Here is a 16,360-nt window from a genome sequence, read left to right on the forward strand (position 1 = left end):
CGTGCGTTCATTACGAGCGTGGGACTCGGCTACGTTTAAATGCGCGTAATTTTTAATACCCTAGGTATTCCCCAGACGAGACGTTAAATAGAGAATTTCTAAAGTGACACCGATGAGAAAAGTGTGTATACAGCGAACGGGTACACTTCCACCTATGCAATGAAACAACCGCAAGCTTTCATAATGGAATAAATAAGTAACCGAAGCTTCTGTTCCCGAGGCAACCTGACGTTTTAATTTCCTCGAGAGATATTTCTTCTTGCAGCTCTTCCTTCCATTTACCACCTAACCATTCACTTTTTTTTGTTTTCACCCCAGCGTACTTTCTTCTGGAGTACGTCGCAGCGAGTACTTTAGAATGCAAGAGAATATGAAATTAAGGAACAGCAAAGCTACCTTATCGTTCAAATATTTCCTTTCTTTAAATTAAAAAAATTTCACAAATATTTCAGCCTCCGAGGTAGGCTTTGCATCTACCACTTTCCAATTTGTATTTCATCAAAAATGGCATATTTGCGTAAAGATTTAAATTCTAGGGATTAACATCTCATCAGAAATTCATTTTAACTTTACAGTTATTTTCTCACCTGGGCAACTATCTTTTTGTCGAGTTCGAGGATTTTGATATTACCTTGAATTTTCACGTTCCTGACGCCTTATTTGTCGTTGGACGTTAGCGTCCAGCCGGAGAACGTGTCTGAAAAATTGCACGAAATGTCAGCCGCACAAAGCCGGGGTTATTTTCCGGAGGCCAGTAGTAACAGGACAGCCTGTGTCCAACAATGGAGCGGAACGGGAGAAAGAAAGGTAGGGAAGAAAATTAAAAGTCCTACATATGTAGCGCGGCGCAAAAGGGTTAATGAACAGTCAAGGCGATGATTGAGGAGGCCACCAGCGGAAAAACGATAATGGGACACTCCTTTTTATAGAGACTATGAATCCCTTTTTCTCTGAATCCTCTTCATATCGGCCTCGCGTGCAAATTCATTTCTTCTACGTCTATTACGTGACACGAAGCGTGACGCATTGCATTTTCAAATTCTTTTCGTGTTCAGACGTCGAGCGACCTAGTTTCATTATCTCTTTTTTTTGTCGTCACGCAGGATGGCTATGTTAAGAACTGTTTCATCCCCTTTTGAAAACGGTATTCCATGCATTAAACGTCCTTAGCAATATGAATATATTCCAGAAAGAAAAATATCTTAATTCCAAGAATATATATATATTAATTAAATATTGACTTGGTGAAATAGAAAATAAAATGTAGAATTGTAATGTTTTAATCAAAGTAGGGAAAATTATTTTTCGATATGAATTCCACTCCAAGGGTTCTGAACTTTGAGTATTTTAAAAATTTATAATTATTTTACATAATAAAAAAGGTTAAGTACTTATAACATTACTTGTAAAATTAAATTACTATATGTCTGAATAATTCTTATCTGTTTAAGAGAAAAAGAAAATCAAGGCAAGAAGATTCAGGACACAACATGCAAAAGCAATTTACCTTGATGCAGACGCGTGCATGGGATTAATCCACGTAGAAAGCAGGGCGTTCTACTGGAAACCAGTTTTTCAATTGTTCAATCTACTCAACTGGTAATAGTAGAAAAGTTTCTACGTTTGGTATTTATTGATTTCCGAAGTCGGCCCACTTCCACCCTTATTATTCGAGACAGAGGCTGATGGTAAATTCGCGAAGCGGGGTGTTAACATCGAATACCCACGATTCCCAATTACCCTCGCTTTACCGAACTTCCCGTCGGAGCGTTCACCGGCAACTCCGTCACTCGATAAAACTTTGCCGAATTATTTAAATGACCCGCACTCGATCGACCACTCCGTCGAATCTTGCAGAGTAATCGCTGTCGGTTTTAACCCTCTCTGCTTCGAATTCAATCGTCAGTCTTTGTCGTTGAAATTGCCCCATGAAAAGTAACACACTTTATTCGTTTCATTCAAGTTTGCAAACGATTTCGGCAAACTTTGTTACCTTTTCGTCTCGTTGGAATTTAGTTTCTGGAAAGTTTAAGGAGGAAATTGGTGAGGAATACTCTCTAGTGATTTCAAGGAACGCGTGAATAATTGACATTTCGTTTCAAATAATTTTGGTAAGATAAAAATTAGAAAAATTATAACGCGTAGAATTTTGTGTAATTGAATAACTGGTGGAAGAAAGGAGAAGGTACAGTTTGAACGGCGTTAGTACTATCGAATGTAATGCCAGAAGGTGAATTCCAATAAAGGTGCAGAATTCCAGGTCATCCTGGAATGTGGCTACATCGAGAAAAATAGGATCAGTTCCCCTCGGCGATTCAGAATTGTGTAAACGAAAATAATGGCAAAGGTCGTCACGTTTTCTTCTTATTTACGCCAATTAGAAATCATCCTATCATCTTCAACATTCTCTCTGTTCGATCTATCCCAATAAATATGTTCATCTGTCTAACGTAAACTGAAAATATTATATTGGAATTTTTTTAAATTATTTATTTAAATCAGATAGTAACTTTCGTAGACTCATCACACAGGCATATTGGTTCATCGTTGTGCAATCAACTAACAAGCCCATCGTATTGATTGATCACCCAATCGATCTACACTTCTCCATTTCTAAAATGAAAGTAAATATTTCACAAACAGATAGCTGACTGATAGTTTTATAAAAGATACACAGTATATTTTAGTAGCAGACACGTCTCAATTTTTCTTGTTATATAATCTATATGAATCATTCTAATAATTTTATAATATCTTTCAAATTGGTGAAGGCATAGTAGAAAGATATCTCATTAACTATTGATTTCTTATCAAATTGTTGTCCTCTATTTTTTTCAAATTATTATAAATAACGAAAATATTCAGAATAAATAAAATTAAGATAAGTTAAGTATTTAATTTTCTCCAAAAATCCAGCACACGACTGTCGACAATATTGAAACACACGCGAAACCAGTGACCCAAATATGACACCTCCTCCCAATTAACAATCGTCTGTTCTCGTTAAAGTTGCTGATTATACCGTGACAGAAATTTCGTATGTGCATACACTTAGTAAATCCAGGTGCCAAGCCTTCGCGGGATTATTCAGGGAACCTCTTACTCTCTCCCTCTCCCACGTGTCGAAGCACGAGGAGGAGGGAGAAAGGAGAAAATCGTGAAAACCTGGGACGAACGAGGGAAAGAGACGCGGAATAAGAAGGCGCGACCAAGAAACAGCCAAAGGTAGTAGGATCGGGAACGGCGAACATTTCTTTCTCTTTCTCCCTCTACCTGGCCCCCCAGGTGTATCTTTGTCGCTGGTACACCTGAGAATCGGGGAATGTCCTCGTGGCGAGAGCAGTCGTCAGTGTCTCGGTAGACCTCCATCTGGAGCCTGGTTCTCTGCACAGAAAGAGGTTCGTTCGCGTCTGTCACGTGTGCACGCCTTTCGATCTCAAAGCGAAAACACGCTGATGATAAATTCGTGAAGCAGAGAGGAGGAATCGCGTTGATCGTCTACGCATCCCTCGTCTTCCGGTACCGTGTCGATTTTACTTCCGACTCGATTTTCACGCCGTTGAAGCGCGTTGCCTGGCTGGCTGCGAGTGGTACGTGTGAAGTGAATCCTTGGGGGAACCGGGTTCGTCGAAACGTAAATAACGCGATGAAAGGGGAAGTTGGAGGTTCGATCGTGTTCCGTTCTTGGAAATTTGTTATTCTTGCAGAGATGAGCACAAGTTTCTGTCTAAAGTTTAGCGATCAGGTTTCCCTACAATGGGAATCATGATCGAGCGATTAACTATGATAATTAGCGAACGGGTCCTAATTCCTCGACACGGTCTGTTTACACCGATCGATCATCTGCAATCAATCAGATTCCACGTAACCGGTGCTTGACCAAACAAATTATTTCCTCCCGATTAGAGCCAGCTTCATTCCCTCCCTAGCATCATCCGGTGGATCTAATGCAGTGAAATCGTTCGATTAAACTGCACGCGAATCGTAAACCGCACTCGAGCTTTTCCGAACTCACCACCTCCCCCCTTTCCATAGCTATTTCGAACAATTTCCTTGGTGGTTAGGTTGGACTACGCTGATGTAATGTCATCAGGATCGCGGGAAAGAGCGATGGCTCGTTTAACGTCAAACGAGTCGGCTATTAGCTACACAATACTACTCATCAATTGCTCGTAACTGTCCGCGTTAACAGCGTACACCTTTCTCGTCGTTTAATCGTCACTCGTTAAAACGTTCGTGTACCCTCTCTACCATGCTCGAACTAGGTGTTGGAACACTCGTGCTTGACAATCCTTTTAGCACATGGTAGCTGATAAATTGCTTTTTATCGGTGTTACATAGAACCTTGTAATGAGCCTCTGTTTATATTTACCGAGAGAAATTGATTCATTCAGATCAGATTTTTTTAAAGATTCTTATTTAATGAATCGTCTGGCGTGTAATTGGGAATCTTTGATTTTATGCAATTTTTAATTCCTTTTTATAATAGTATTGCATTTGAGAGTTTCAGCTTAAAAATATCAAAAAATTATTCATTTCAATTTCAATTAAAATTTGCATTACATTTGCATCTCAATTAAGATTATTAATGTTGATATTATTGATACTATGGTTACGTAAAAAATTTGCGTTAAAATCGGAAGCTTGTCCAGTTCGTATATTCGGCAATCAATTTTCGCGGTTTCACCTTTAAAATAGCAAAGATCGATGACTTTGCCAGCTCATAGCAAAAGTGACTGAACGATATTACACGCAGTAACGTTCCGGGTTCGCTGCCATGAAAGGAGCGGAAATCTGTGCAGGATGAAGTTCCTCTTTGATACCAGGATTTTCCTTCCACTTGGAAATCTACTATTGCTCGCGCCTTAAATTCACGGAAATATCTCTCGGGAATTCCTCCTGCGAAAAGGGACAACGCATTCCAGGTGCTCCATTTCCGATCTCTAGAGATGACGAGGTATCGTTTGGTCTTTGATCTTGAAAAATTAATTTTGAAATATGCTCAACATTTTACAACTCCAAGTGTCGAAAAAATAACGAAGGTTACTCATTTAGAATAGTAAGAATGCTCGAATTTATTCAATACGAGCTCTAGTTGCAAATATTTTACTTTCCTATCAAGTAAGATTAACGTTAAAATTTAGGTAATAAATTATTCTTACTTAATCTACATCCTACAGTAATTAAATTCACACTAATTTTATATTTAGTTTATTTCGAATATTATAGCACAGTGTTTTTGTACTTGAATTTTGGCGCTGTGCTGTGAGAGCCACGCCCCTAGCGGTCGAACTCGCGAACCAATATCGATTCGAGAGTACTCGATCACGTGCGCCATTCCGTTCGCGCGTTTCTCCCGGAGCATCGAAACTCGTGTGCGTCCTTTAATTGTCCGTTCTATAATATCAAACTCTCTTCAAATTATATAATATTCGGTACCGAAGTGTCGCAATTCTTTCGTGTTAATCGTATTAACCTCAATCGAAACCTCCAATCGTGTAAATAATGTTTATTCGCGAACTCGTTGCCGGTTGTAATTGTTGGATCGTTTCGTTTCAGTGGCGTTCATACGAGGGTGTACTTTAGCCGAGAAAAGTGAGAAAAGTCGAGAATTTTAAGTGGTATTTTTTAGTGACGCAGGTGTAAAACTGTCTTGCGTGTTACATCGTATGCAGAAGTAGCCGAGAAAAGGGAAGAACGCCTGGGGAGGGATACTTTTGTCAACTCGAAGAAACGGTGAGTCAAACAACGAGATAAAGTTTAATGGCTTCTCTGACGAAAACTTTTGACACACGACCGTGCAGAAAGTTGCTGTTTCGTGTTTTCGAGACGGTAACTTTACTACGCGATTAACAAGTAGACTCGCGATCAATTCAGGCTTTCCCAGGGATAACGATGATACCCTGGGTTGCCCCCTTTCTCCTTAGACATCCCGGGCGGAAATGACCACTAGTGTATCAACGTTTACGCGGGAAAATTTGAATTAATTTTTTTTAATTTCTACTTTTTAATCGCGTACTTAATTTTATAATATTTGATAATAGTATATGAGTGATAAACGATGAATTATACAAGTAATAAATTAATTATATTAACATAATATCGAGATAAAGGAAAATGATAAGTAGCTTATACGAGCAAATCGCTAATTAAATAACCAAGAGAATTATTTCCGTTCGTAGGAAGTTAACTTTCCAAGGGAGTAGAATTGTTCTTGATAATTTTGATATATACAGGGCACACGGGGTGGTATTAATTTTCCGGGAAATTAGTAACGACTATATTTCTAGTCGAGACACTTTGCTTGGCTCGAGAACAATTTAGGAAGAATCATCTCCAAATGTGATCGTAATTCTGGAAATTCTCTGGGGTTCTGGAATAATTTGTCTCGGAAATAGTTTTCGAAATTTGTGACATTATTTTAGTAATACACTTCGTATTGTCACGTTGCTATCGTTTGCAAAGTTTCGAACGTTATCAAGTTTCTCCGGAGGTGTATCAAAGTAACTTCCAAGAGACTGATTTATCCGAAAAGGGAACACTGATAGAAGCCGTGCGCAGTAGTCAAACCAACGAACGAATTTACCGAACATTTGCCTGTTAATTCACCTATGCAAGCGTTGTAATCCGGTTATGTTGCTGAAACCGCAGGAATGTGCGGCTACGTACCTGTGTGGCTAATAGAACCTCCACTCGTATCCTCCGTGACCGCGTGTTCCGTGCACGTCCACGTGCGTGTACGTGTGCAGATCCTGTGAAACGCCAACAAAAGGGTGTACGAGAGTGGAACTGGGTCAATGTGATTTCGCGAACTCTTTCGCAATTTAACTTCTCGAACTTGGCGCTTTCGCGAGACAACGTTCTTCCCTTTCATCTTTTCTCTTATCTCGGCGTGGTATTTTGGCGAGAACAAGCCTTGACGCTTTAACACGTTGAAAATTATTTCTCGAAAGTAACAAGGGTGCCACGCTTGCAAACGACGAACGCTTAGGTAAGGTGAAGGTTAAAAATGATCAGGCTCGTGAAAGGGTGAGGTTGCTTCAGCGCGAATGAACGAATGAGATATAGAGAAAAATCAGCAGCGGTCGCCTGGTTCTCGATTATCGATTCTACGTTCTCGAACTGCTTGCTACGTGTCCCGCAATCGAATTGGCCGGTTTGCCGGGGGTTGCCGAACGTTTGCTCGCCAATTTACTTAGGCACGACGTGCGTGAACCTGGGACAACCTCGTTAACGTTATCGGGTGTACAGTAACGCGCAAATGCGATGTGATAATCGCTACCTCCTAACTGCACTCCCGTCTCCGTTTCTACGATTACAGTTTTCAACTTCTCCACCGAATCGGGGTTGCTATTGTACTGTTGGAGGTGAAAAGATTCTCTTTTGATAAATGTAGATAGTTTGTTTGAAATAAGCGTGGATGCAATTATTTTAATAATAAAATACCTAGGTGTGTATAACTCTGATGTATTAATTTTTAGAAGGTTGAATTTAGACTTTTAGTTAACGTCTGAAATAAAATTATAGCCAGAGGTACAATTTTTAGTTAATTTAGAATGAAAATAGAAAATTACAAATTTTTATTTAAACTTACATTTTATTAAGATTACTGTGGATCATTGTTGCATTCAACAGTACAATTACTGATCTCTGAATATGTATAATGTAATTTGAAAGTTAACTGCATTGTAAACATATCAATGTTGCAATATTGATCCACGAAAATTGAAAAAGATACTGTATCAAATGAAAAGTTAAATTTACTTATTAAACATTAACATTGCAATGAACAAAGAGCAATACGATTGACAAGCATTCGCGACCCGAGGTTAAATCGCGAATTTAATGGCACAAAAGGTTGCTGTTTGCAATTTACATACGATAATAGATCGACGTAATAAATTACATCTCAGTTTCGAATGCTTCCTGTTAAATATTTACAATGGAGGGAACGCGGTGGTAGCGTGTATCGCGAGATTCTTTTTTTCTGCAATTTACTTGATGGCAAAACCATTTTACCGTTTTCAACGAAATTGCATAAATTTTATAACCAACTGACGGAACAGAGTTTCGCGTTTCCTTTTTTTCATCGTCCACGTACGATCGTAGTGTATTTGTATTTGGAACATAAAAATCCGTCCTGTTTGGGACAATCTGTTCCCCCAGCACAATCTCTTTAATTTCCGTAGAATGACGAGGTGATTGATTTAAATAATTGTTGCTTTGATTGATTGATAAATCAGTTTGATTCACGGTGGAATAAATTTGGGAAGTTCAGTGTGATTTTTATTATGTGGAGTAAATAACTGTTTTTAATAATTTTTTATTTTATTCTGAGTAGCATTATTTCTTAATTATCGTATAAATTAATTTGAAGACTGATCATTTACTTTTTTAATGATCCAATTGAATATTTCTTAATTTCAGTTAACAAATTTTTCCTGAAATAAGAAATACCTTTTGTTAATTGGAAAATATTTTATTTCTACGGTTGTAATTTCTCCAATGAAACATTATATAATTCTGAAGGTAACGAATCCGTAACATTGAATGCAGTCGAAGCAGTCGAGAAACTTGAGGTTGTATACCAAAACCACGAGACGTCGTGAAATAATTGCAGCTGCGGTATCCTGTCCGTCAGTGAAACCGTCGTTACATCGCATTTCATGTTGTTCTGCGGACATTGCAGATCGTGCCATTTCCATGGTACCATTCCATTCCCTTTCCCTTCTTCGCTTCACTTTCTGATCGTTCGGTGACATCTCCTTCTCGCTTTTCACCATTCGTCTCTAATGAAATAACATTCTGTCTTAAATCCACAAATTCTTGTATTCAGTATTTCATCATTTCCAAGCTGACGTAAAAATTCTTACGATATTTTAATTTCCGATATTCAAGAATTTTAAGATACCAAACAGGGGTGTGTAAATTGAAATTTGCATTTTGAAATTAATTCGTGTTCATAAATATAGAACTAAGGGTGGTAGGCTTTTGTAAGAGAAATGCGAATATAAGGGAAGGAGATTCCACCCGCGTCGCGTGGAAAATATTTAACAAGCCCTATATTATCCATAAACAATTCAAAATCAATTTAAATTCTCTGGTGAATACTTTGTCGAAGCATAGAAAATCAATGAAAAGCAGAGCTCGTATACGTTCACCGTGGTAACCAATTACACGCGAAAGGGTGGCAGATAGCGTTTAAAAATGCACACGGCGTGCTCGTAGTTGACGTAAAAAATTCAATTGGTGGTCGAGGGTGTTGCTACGGAACGTACCGTCTATTGTGAAAACAACGCGCGATAATTGCTCGGCAATCGGCATGCGATCGCGTGCACGTATACAAGAGTTTAATTGCGACTATGTTACCAACCATCACGTTGCATTCGATCCTTAATGCTTTCTAATGGCCGACGATGAAGCTCGCTCGTCCTTTTGTTTCCATTCATGTCACTTGAACGACGCGTCATTCTTTTCCTGTTTCCCTTGTTTCGCGACCCGCAATGCCATCCCAGATGGATGAAGGGAAACCGAGGATTTGAATACGTCCAAGTGTTCACTTTCTATCGATTCGATTGCACATGTCGTCTTTGATTACGTTACTGCTTGTTCTGTTTAATTTCGTAATCAGTCATTTGCGTTCGTTGCATTTGGCTCGAAGGTGAATAAGAAAATGGCATTTAATAGATTAGTTGGAATGTGTGTTGGATTTAAAAGTTAATGCCATCTTTTTATATTAACCTTTGAACAGCGCAGACTGGGTCAGTCGAGACTCAAATATTAATTTAAAATTAAATGCATCATTTTTAAACGAAAGAGTTTTATACATTAGAAGAAAATTTTTAAAATAGCATCAAATTTATAAAATGAAAATAATATGAAATATAGAATTAAATTAAAATTAAAGCTGTCTCCGTGGTCCGCTGTCCGAGGGTTAATATTCCGAATGAAATATTTAATATTATTAATTGGAAGTAATTGTGAAATTCAAATGGAACAAAAGATAATTGAAACAAATAAATAACATTTAGATATTTTCACTTGTAAATAAGATAGCAAGGTGAATTCCTTAACATTGTTTGCGCACTTTCTTTCTTGGCTACAGAATTCGAGAGACCTAATTATTCCGACTGGGTGACTGTCTCTTGATACTTAACGCTAATGCTTTCTAATGCCCATCGACGGGGCGCGCGTGTTCTTTTGTTCGGTATGTATACAGAACGGCTGAGTATCGCAGGGAAAAAATTGCTCGCTCGAACTCGAGCTATTTCGCGATTTTGCAACGTCGATTATCCGCGATGCGCGAGATAAGCGAGCGGATTTTCCGCTCGAGCGTTCCATGGAATCGGGTCATCCAGTGTATTTCGAAGCGGATCCAAAGATCACGTTGACTCCGTCGCTTGAAACTAGATCTGTACAATTTCGAGTAATTCGAGATATTCCAATTACCGAGTTACCCGAATTTTTGTAATAAAAACGGCTTTGTCTTCGAAATAAAAAATTCAAATCCCACGATGAGATACCTTCCATCCTTTTGCATAATTAACCAGAAATAAGAGGTCCTGATGACGAAACAGAAAGCAGCGATAAGACAAAGCTATAAAAAATTAGATGTTTAATTCATAAGCTCGCACGCTTGTTAATTAGCGGGTTTTTGAGCCGCGGAATTCATCATTGCTCGATTCAGTTTTTGTTGAAACGGCTCGGTAATTTTATTAACTCTTGACCCAATTCGTATTATACTTTTCTCTTTGAATTTTTCTTTGGTCAAGGTAATAGAACTTCTTCTTTGATCATATTTATTGCTGCAGTCTGAAGGCAGAAAGAAAATTAAGAAGAAAATTAAATCTAAATGTAATTTATACAGATAATTTATCTTTGATTTTAAAAGTTGTCCATTGCTTGTCATTGAAATTTTGAATTGAACTAATCTCATCGTGATGCTAATTCGACGCGCGAAATACGAGTAAAGGTTTAAACGAAGAAAATTAATTAGTTAATGAAGCAAACGGGATAGGGTAATTGGATAGTGTAACAAAGTTGTGTAAGTCATTTTGGAGGCGTTACCCTCGAGAAACTCTCTCCGGTATAAAATTTATATCCACCACTTCAAACAGCTTCCACTATATTTAATATTAAAACAGTTTCTCAACTTTGGAACTACTGTAATTACAAAAAGTTATCCTAAAGTAGAACGTAAACACCGCGAATACAATGGTTCATTCTGTTCCGTTTGAATGATGAATTAAAAGTTTAATGGAAATTCATTTCCTATGTTTGCAAATAAACTGATTCATTTCTACGACAGTTGTTATTAAGTTGATGTTGGAACAAAACTGGTTCCATTAATCATTAATTTTGGATAATCAGAACATTTTTGTGTGACAATAAAAATTAAAATTAGTAAATTTATTTTAGAATTAATGTTTTCTTTTCATTTAAATATTACTTACAAAATAGAATTTTTATTTATTTACTTTTCTTCTTACCTAAAATAATTATAGATAATTCGTATTTTATATAATACAGAATATTCTCAGTATCATCAAACATTCTTTTAAATAAATTTCTAATATAGAAAAATATTTTTTATTATTCGAAGCTGTATTTTTTTTTTTAAATCAACAAAATTATGCAACGTAGAGTTAAAGGATCGACTATTTGTGTCTCGAATACCTCAATTGCAATGAATCACAACAGATATATTTTTCAAACGAATTAACAACGGATTTGACCTGAAACGGTTCGCGTGCGATACAACTGGTATCCTGTTTCCGATTCGGAGCAGTACCGTTTAAAGTTAACCTCGTTGTGTCTCGTTACGAAAGCAATTATGTAAGGTCATCGTGTGACAGTGAATGCAATCGGGTGTGTTTATTGTTCCGTGGTCGGGACATAATGGCGTTCTACACTTCCTTCTGAGATCGTGCAGTGAAAATGCACGACTGACGCAAGATACGAATGCTTTGTCGATTTATTTCCCTTCGCGAACACTGGAATTCGACGTTCGCGAGGATAGGTGTGCGCAACGTAAACAGAAACACCTCTTACGGCTTTCCCGTGATGTAACAGAAATTTTCATCTGAACTAGATTCTAAGAAGTAGGCGGTTAATTGTGATCACGATAACAATGATTTAGTATAGTTATGACAATTGGTGTAACTAGGAATTTTTTCTAGGGTGTGTGAGGTTTCCTGACGTTACTAAATGTGTCGAGAGTCTAATTCTGCTTAATTCCTTTTATCCATAATTTTCGATAATTACCAAATGTTTATTTCTATTTAGATGAGATTTGACAAGGACGTAGTTTATTTCGTTATATCAAAGTAGAAAGTAATTTCGAGTAAAATAATATTTGAAGTAAAAATAAAAATACAATTGTGTTTCTTTTTCAAATGAAATATCATTTCTCTCATCATAAATTTCATCCAGAAGCTGGTTTCTACGTAAATGCTCTACTTTAAGAGAAATAATATTGCAAGAATTCAGGGAAAATGTAGTCTGCTAACTCCGGAAATCAAAGTAGCTAGCTCTTTTTTATTCTATTTTCACGATTCTTCTTAATATTAAATCTCCAGCTCCCGATTCTGCAATATTGAAAACGTAAAAATGTAGGAAATGATAACAGAGAATCGTGCGAGACAGGTTTAGCACTTTCGTATTCTTCTTTCGTTCGATTCAGGTGCGGTGAAAGTTATTTTAAACGCAAAATGAAATATGATTTTCATCTCGGTATATTTTGTTTCGAAAGCGATTATAACAAATAAGTTTTATTCTTCTCATAAGGAGACTATGTTTCCCCAATTTTGTAGAATTGTAATCCATGCGTGTATTGTCAAAAGCCCAATTACATTATCGACGCACAGTAGTACAATTAACAAATTAAATGTCAAAATATAATAACTTAATAACTACAGTTCCACGATATCCAGCATTTAACACTGTACTGAAAATCAATATAATGCATCGACATGTCATTAATTTAATTGCTTGTTTCCATTACAATGGCAATAATTAATGAACATGCTCTTTAGACCTGTGAATACCATGTAATTTAAAAAAGAAGAGAAAAATCACGAGATAAATTGGTGATAATTCAGGAAAAAAGATTGTAATTTCGTTACGGAACCACGTACGACTCTTAATTACATGTTTCTCCTTATCTGATGTTGTATTAATGATTCGGAAGTCGTTTAGATCCCTGATACTTTCGATTTTAATGCAATGGACACATTAATTAATTGAAATGCGGTTGGTAATCAAAGTGAATTACACGATCAAGGATCTAGAAATAATCCAAGTAGAATGAATGCTAATGAAATTCAGAATAGATATGATTCCAATCATTGTTCCTCTGGAGAGAGGAAGAAATGAAGTCACTCGCTACTGTTCCCATTAGAAAGAACCAATGCATTTATTAAACCTGTTTGAAAGTATGTTACACCTTAAATACTTGGCGAATGACGAAGCTGTTGAAACAACGCCTACTTTGAATTAAAGGGCTACACCGCCCTAAATACCTAAAATTATAATAGATAACATTTTGGAATTTTTCTTCAATAAATAATTATTAAATAAAAAAATTCGGATTTCTCTGGCAGTAAAAACTTTAAAAATTAAAATGTCTGAAGCATAAAATTCTTTTTAGCACATTAATAGAAATTTGTTATCTATGCTTTATTAAAAGTAGTAATAGAAATAGTTGCACTAGTAATTTGATTGTAATGACGGGAATCTCTATTAAAATTCTATGGAAGATGGTCAGACGTCGTGTCGTGGATACGTTAGAAGTAGTTCAACTAGTATAAACACCGCAGACAATGGGCAAACTTTAACAACGATCGCGATAGAAGCTGGCTAGATCCATTTAGGCTCTGTTGAATTTGGGTGACCGTAGTGGGCATGCTTGAAGTTTGGATAGACGTGCTTAAATTCTGCTAAACTTGACTAAACTTCTACCAACCCCAAGTTCAACGCAGTTTTATCACTTTCACACTCTTTTAGGATCCATAGACGCGTTTAAAGTGTGATGGAGTGGATCAAAATGCGGCTAAACTGAAGTTTTACCGCGATTTTATTACCTTAGCGTTGTTTTGCAATTTTTAAATTTTTATAGACGGGCTTTAGATGTTTGAAAATTGTATGAAATGTAATTTGAGTATTTTGAACATTTTGGAAGTTTCACAGAAATATTTAAATTATTTGAAATTTAATTAAATCCAACATTTTATTCGTTTTTGGAATATTAAAAGTTCGTCAAGTGCTCTTAATTTCTACTAAATTTAATTAAAGCTAAGCTAAAATTTAATTTGACAACTTTCATATTTTTCGATAAATTTAATAAGTCCCATCGTACTGTAATTGCACCCAATTAAATTAAATTCATTAAAATCTTATTACATCTGAAATCTACTCGATTTTCATATAAATTAAGTGTAAACAATCAGTTACAGTCAATAAATTAGGTAGATAATTAAATAACATAACGAGCGATCCTTTATGGTGTCGATAGCTGCTTGTTTTGCTGTTTGCTGTAGATTCTCATTAAATCGAAGAGACCTTCGGGGTAGAATTATCCCGGTCTAATCACAACGTTCTAATTACATTCTACCCGATTGAACTAACTTACTTTTACGATACCAGCTATTGAATTGACGTGCTGCTTTGCCAGCTGAGCTTTGATTACATGCTTTGCAATTGACGATGAAATGCCTCGTATTCCATAGGCATGTAAGTCGATTGTGTAATGCTCTATTTGATTTTGATCCGATGATGCTATCATGCCTGACAGACAAACTATTACTCTTCGTTGTTACAAAATAGTTACGAAATAATTTCTTCAACAAATTCAGTGTGCTAAATTTGAAATTAGAAAATTCGATAATTGGATCCTATTGTATACAATATTGCACCTTAGATGTAATGTAACTTTCATTCAGCGACCTTTTTCTGGAAAAAAAAAATGTGTATTGTTTAAAAAGAAAATGGTACAGATGCACTGAGAAGAAAACAAGGCAAAAAGAACAGAGTCTAACAATAAGTACCATGTGTTGCCGATTTTCCGGACGGATTTTTGATATCCATAGGGGAGCAAAAAATTTCTAAATCTAAATTCTATCTGTCTGCTGATACTGAAAGTAAAAAATCTAACTATGTTCCACTCGACACAGGGGAACGGAGTCCGAGTCCCATCGAAATTGAAGATCCGTTAATTAATTTTTAGTCAACAAGTGTTGCTAACAAGAAACTGTTGGAAATCTCTCCCTTGAACGTTATATTCTACATGTGGAATCGTTTCGATTTCAAAGCAATTCATGGCTAATTGCAACGCACGGGGACGATATTCGCGGCGGACTTTATTAACACGAACGGCGATGAAAGTTTACGCCCTGTGTTATTCCTTTTTAAACGACCGCGGAGAAAGTTTGTTCTCGCGAGAACGATTCTGCTACACGTAGCCGCGATAAAACCTCTCCCCATTTCAAAGTCGACGAGAAATTGCAACGATGCGGAAGCAAAGAAACGAACGCGTGTCACAATACAAAAGCGGCCTTTCTTAAACGGGTACGTCTCTTTCCGGAATAAGTTCCGTATATGGATTTTAATGTGCACCGCATCAAGGATTATGTAATCAGCGTGTAGTATTCGCGAAGTAGAATTGCAATAAACGTTGACGACTATTTTCATCGAGATCCCGGGGATTATTTTACGGAAGCCCGTGTTTGCTTTTCCTTTTTATGCACACGGAGAATCGTGCCTTTTAAACGAACGAGGTGATCAAGATAATTGCAGATACTTAAACTTGTTTTTTCCTTTTATTGTACCATCGGTCTTATTGTGCAATTTGTCCTAATTAGGGCGTTCCATGGGAGGATTTGTAGTTCGTAGGAATTTTATTTATGTTGAAATACTCGATTAATCATTTATTATTCCTTGTCCTTTAACAATTTAAGTCGTGTTTTCGTCAATTTTAATTGGTCTGTCGAACCTTAAACGACGATTTATCGTCAAAGATTGCATTAATTAAAGGAAAAATCGTTTGTGCATTCGCGATTGGTTCGTTGAAGCGTATACACCGGTGGTGAAACACAGGAAAAGTATTAAATTTCCCGGAACCTTCATTTACTGGAAACCGTAGCGGCGGTTGTAACCAAAAAGTATTAGAGCCGGTGCTTCACGATTTTATTTGGAATCAGTGAATGGAAGAAAATCCCTGAAACAGAAATTCGAGGCGGAAACTCGTGCACGACGACGACGACTTCGTTAGCGTCCATTTTCAAAGTCGTCATCCTCGTAATTACGTCTGCTGGTCGATGTGTAATTAGCAGTTTTTATTCCGTCGAACGTGAAGCGTGTCTTA

General features: G+C 36.9%; 1 protein-coding gene across 2 annotated transcripts in view; it reads left to right on the forward strand.

Annotated features, from left to right (window-relative positions):
• Window positions 1-3,530: 3,530 nt before the first annotated feature.
• LOC114880118 (low affinity immunoglobulin epsilon Fc receptor-like) overlaps window positions 3,531-16,360 on the forward strand; it is an 88,155-nt gene continuing 75,325 nt past the window's right edge. Inside the window, exons 1-2 of one of the 2 annotated variants that reach the window (XM_029195770.2) lie at window positions 3,531-3,590; window positions 5,560-5,736. The gene's annotated coding sequence lies outside the window, so the exon portion shown is untranslated. Of the gene's footprint in view, window positions 3,591-4,842; window positions 4,958-5,559; window positions 5,737-16,360 lie in introns of those variants that run through there. The other variant, XM_029195778.2, reaches the window with a different exon arrangement.

The sequence above is a fragment of the Osmia bicornis genome, chromosome 5 (assembly GCF_907164935.1).
Source record: "Osmia bicornis bicornis chromosome 5, iOsmBic2.1, whole genome shotgun sequence".
In the NCBI taxonomy this organism is placed as follows: domain Eukaryota; kingdom Metazoa; phylum Arthropoda; class Insecta; order Hymenoptera; family Megachilidae; genus Osmia; species Osmia bicornis.